Source organism: Rhinoraja longicauda, unplaced genomic scaffold, assembly GCF_053455715.1.
Source record: "Rhinoraja longicauda isolate Sanriku21f unplaced genomic scaffold, sRhiLon1.1 Scf000083, whole genome shotgun sequence".
NCBI classification, from domain to species: Eukaryota; Metazoa; Chordata; class Chondrichthyes; order Rajiformes; family Arhynchobatidae; genus Rhinoraja; species Rhinoraja longicauda.
In genome coordinates, this window is record NW_027601301.1 from 177,501 (window position 1) to 182,500 (window position 5,000).

Here is a 5,000-nt window from a genome sequence, read left to right on the forward strand (position 1 = left end):
AGTCAGGGACAGCATAAAAATTAAGGAGAGGAGGTATAACATAGCAAAGAAGAGTGGGAAGACAGAGGATTGGGACTCTTTTAAAGAGCAACAAAAGTTAACTAAAGAGGCAATGCGGGGAGAAAAGATGAGGTGCGAGGGTAAACTAGCCAATAATATAAAGGAGGATAGCAAAAGTTTTTTTAGGTACGTGAAGAGGGAAAAAATAGTCAAGGCAAATGTGGGTCCCTTGAAGACAGAAACGGGGGAATTTATTATGGGGAACAAAGAAATGGCAGACGAGTTAAACCGTTACTTTGGGTCTGTCTTCACTGAGGAAGATACACACAATCTCCCAAATGTTCTAGGGGCCGGAGAACCTAGGGTGATGGAGGAACTGAAGGAAATCCACATTAGGCAGGAAATGGTTTTGGGTAGACTGATGGGACTGAAGGCTGATAAATCCCCAGGGCCTGATGGTCTGCATCCCAGGGTACCTAAGGAGGTGGCTCTAGAAATAGTGGAAGCATTGGAGATCATTTTTCAATGTTCTATATAGATTCAGGATCAGTTCCTGTGGATTGGAGGATAGCAAATGTTATCCCACTTTTTAAGAAGGGAGGGAGAGAGAAAACGGGTAATTATAGACCAGTTAGTCTGACATCAGTGGTGGGGAAGATGCTGGAGTCAATTAGAAAAGACGAAATTGCTGAGCATTTGGATAGCAGTAACAGGATCATTGCGAGTCAGCATGGATTTACGAAGGGGAAATCATGCTTGACAAATCTACTGGAATGTTTTGAGGATGTAACTAGGAAAATTGACAGGGGAGAGTCAGTGGACGTGGTGTACCTCGACTTTCAGAAAGCCTTCGACAAGCTCCCACATAGGAGATTAGTGGGCAAAATTAGGGCACGTGGTATTGGGGGTAGGGTACTGACATGGATAGAAAATTGGTTGACAGACGGAAAGCAAAGAGTGGGTATAAATGGGTCCCTCTCGGAATGGCAGGCAGTGACCAGTGGGGTACCGCAAGGTTCGGTGCTGGGACCCCAGCTATTTACGATATGCATTAATGACTTAGACGGAGGGATTAAAAGTACCATTAGCAAATTTGCAGATGATACTAAGCTGGAGGGTAGTGTGAATTGTGAGGAAGATGCAATAAGGCTGCAGGATGACTTGGACAGGTTGTGTGAGTGGGCGGATACATGGCAGATGCAGTTTAATGTAGATAAGTGCGAGGTTATTCACTTTGGAAGTAAGAGTAGAAAGGCAGATTATTGTCTGAATGGTGTCAAGTTAGGAGGAGGGGGAGTTCAACGAGATCTGGATGTCCTAGTGCATCAGTCAATGAAAGGAAGCATGCAGGTACAGCAGGCAGTGAAGAAAGCCAATGGAATGTTGGCCTTCGTAACCAGAGGAGTTGAGTATAGGAGCAAAGAGGTCCTTCTACAGTTGTAGCGGGCCCTGGTGAGACCGCACCTGGAGTACTGTGTGCAGTTTTGGTCTCCAAATTTGAGGAAGGATATTCTTGCTATGGAGGGCGTGCAGCGTAGGTTCACTAGGTTAATTCCCGGAATGGCGGGACGGTCGTATGCTGAAAGGCTGGAGCGATTGGGCTTGTATACACTGGTATTTAGAAGAATGAGGGGGGATCTTATTGAAACATATACGATAATTAGGGGATTGGACACATTAGAGGCAGGAAACATGTTCCCAATGTTGGGGGAGTCCAGAACAAGGGGCCACCGTTTAAGAATAAGGGGTAGGCCATTTAGAACGGAGATGAGGAAGAACCTTTTCAGTCAGAGAGTGGTGAAGGTGTGGAATTCTCTGCCTCAGAAGGCAGTGGAGGCCAGTTCGTTGGATGCTTTCAAGAGAGAGCTGGATAGAGCTCTTAAGGATAACGGAGTGAGGGGGTATGGGGAGAAGGCAGGAACGGGGTACTGATTGAGAGTGATCAGCCATGATCGCATTGAATGGCGGTGCTGGCTCGAAGGGCTGAATGGCCGACTCCTGCACCTATTGTCTATTGTCTATTGTCTATAATCAACCACTTTATTTTGCCCGTCTTTGTGACTCCTCTTTGACACGTCGATCACCGCTGAGGCTGTTTTACCTGTTTCGCCTATGTACCGTAAGGTACACTCCTTACATTGAACTGCATACACCCCATTATTTCGCTCACGGGTTATCCTCTGTGCTATCCAGTCTCTCCTGTCACCCTGTTCTATGTTTTTGTCTATTACCCAGTGGGAGCAGGCCCCATATTGACATTAATTTGTAACCCTACTGCTCCCCTCGTCTGCTGGTTTTATCACCATCTCATGTTTATCCCTCAGCTCTGCCGTGGTCTCCCTCTCTTTTTTTCTGGTGAGGTTCGGCCTATCCTTTGTCATGGGCATATCCCAGGCTGTTTTAGTAACGTTCTTTTAAAACGTGTCGTGTTTGTTTGGCTTTACCCACGTTCCAGCATTAGAGGCCAATTTTTGCAATGTTTCCTGGGTGGGATTTGCCGGTTTTACAAATGGTGTCACTATCTCACCCTGCTTCCTGATACCCTTATGGGGTCGGCTCTGTTCTTGCAGAACCCTCGGGTGGTGCAGAGTCTGGGCCTTGTTATCAATATCTTGCCCTGCTTCCCGATACCCTTGCGGGTTCGGCTCTGTTCTTGCAGATCCCTCAGGTGGTGCAGAGTCTGGGCGGCATCGTCACCCAGCACACCGACGCCCACTGAAAATTACCCACGCACAGTGCGCGCCTGGAGCGGCAGTAGTTCAAACTACCCCTACCCCTACCCCTACCCCTACCGCTACCCCTACCCCTACCCCTAACCCTAACCCTAACCCTAACCCTAACCCTAACCCTAACCCTAACCCTAACCCCTACCCCTACCGCTACCCCTACCCCTACCCCTAACCCTAACCCTAACCCTAACCCTAACCCTAACCCTAACCCTAACCCTGACCCTAACCCTAACCCTAACCCTAACCCTAACCCTAACCCTAACCCTAACCCTAACCCTAACCCTAACCCTGACCCTGACCCTAATGCAGGCAGAGTTATTTATAAAGTGGCCCAGACTCTGCACCACCTGAGGGTTTTGTAACAGAACCAACCCCATAAGGGTTTCAGGAAGCAGGGCAAGATATTGATAACAAGGCGCAGACTCTGCACCACCTCAGGGTTCTGCAAGAACAGAGCCGACCCCATAAGGGCATCAGGAATCAGGGCAAGATATTGATAAAATGGCCCAGACTCTGCACCACCTGAGGGTTCTGCAAGAACAGAGCCGACCCCATAAGGGCATCAGGAAGCAGGGCAAGATATTGGTAACAAGGCCCACGGGGAAGGCGGCATACTTTGGGGTTATTTTGTAGTGAGTTTTGAAGGCATGTGCTAGTGTTACGCATACCGAGGGCGCGCAAAGTTCGGCGCGCCCGGGCCAAAACGCCTCTGCTGGCCGCGGCCGAGTCGGCCGACGGATTGCCACGGACTTGCTTGACGACCTGTCACTCTCCGTGCATCGGTTGCACGCCCGGTTCGTCCTTTCCATTTGTTTCATGATGTACACGCGGCAGGCGGAATATTTTAAAAGCACTGTTCTGTTCGAAGTGCACAATGGCCGTTGGGGCAATGCAACTGGGGGTCGGTCGACCGGCTGACGACGCCTGCCTGCCGATTTGGTTCACGATGTCCCCGCCGAAGGCGGCATACTTGAAAGTACTGCCGTTCGCGGCGCGCAATTTGCAGGGGGGAGGAATTGTTAGTGGACGTCTGTGTGCTGGGTGACGATGCTTGCCGACTTGGTTCATGCCGTCCACGCCGAAGACGGCGCCGTTTAAAGTACTGCCGCTCGAGGTGCACAATTTGCGGGGGAATTGTTATTGGGCGTCGGCGTGCTGGGTGACGATGTGGAGATGAGGAACGCCGAGCCAGATCTATCTTATTTGTTTGCTTGGGCCACTGGACTTTGCATGGGCTTGGCATCATTGTGTGCTACGTTAAATCACGGCCAATTGAGTGAGTATTTTTTATTCAACCACTCTATTTTGCCCGTCTTTGTGACTCCTCTATGACACGCCGATCACCGCTGACGTGTTAATCTGCGTGTTAGGTATCTCGGGGGTCAGTTGGACGGACAGATGTGTAAGGGTTTTGTTCGGAAGGATCGTTGAGTGTAAACGGTGAACGGGGGTTAAAGGCCCTGAGGTTTCAATCCTCTAAAGAATGTAAAAGGTCTGACGCGTTAGCTAGCAGCTAATGAGGTGAACCTAGCAGCTAATGAGGCTCTCTCTCTCTCACGGCCCCGGGACTCCCTCCCTCCCTCCTCCCTCTTGGAACCCTCCCTGCGTGGGGGGGGGGGGGGGGGCACGAAGAAAAAGAGGGTATAAGAAGAATCCAGTGGAAGGAGTAGGGACTGGGGGCGAGGTCAGACAGCCTATCCGGCTAATAAAGCATCATGAGGTTAGGTATAAACTCTGATGACTGCATAAACTCGCCCCTAATGGGGGGGGGGCACTCTCTCCCCCACCCCTCTCTCCCCAGTGCCCCCCCCATCCGACCCCCCCCCCACTCTCTTCGTGTCGCTGGGCCCGCCCGGCACGGCCCCGAGGATCACTCCCCGCGCGGCAACGGGACACCGGGTCGCCGGGCCCGCAGGGTCGTCAGTCGGGCGGGGGGGGGGAGGGTGGCCATGCCAGCAGCAGGAGAGGTTTCCAACGAACCCGCGACCGCAGCAGGACCGCCCGCGGCAGACATTTGGACCCAGCGGGTCCGTTCGGGATGGTTGCCGGGCCCGCAGCAGAGGTTTCCTTCCACCCAACGGGGGGGGGGGGGGGGGGCGGGGCTGCCCATCTTCCCGCTCGAAGCAACGGCCTCACCCTAACGGCCTCACCCTAACAACCCTCACCCTGACCCTAAACCGCTCGGTTCATGACTTCTCTCCGTTTGGTTCATGAATTCGCCATTTAGTTCACGACTTCTCCTGTTGGTTCCTGACTTCTACCTCGTGGTTC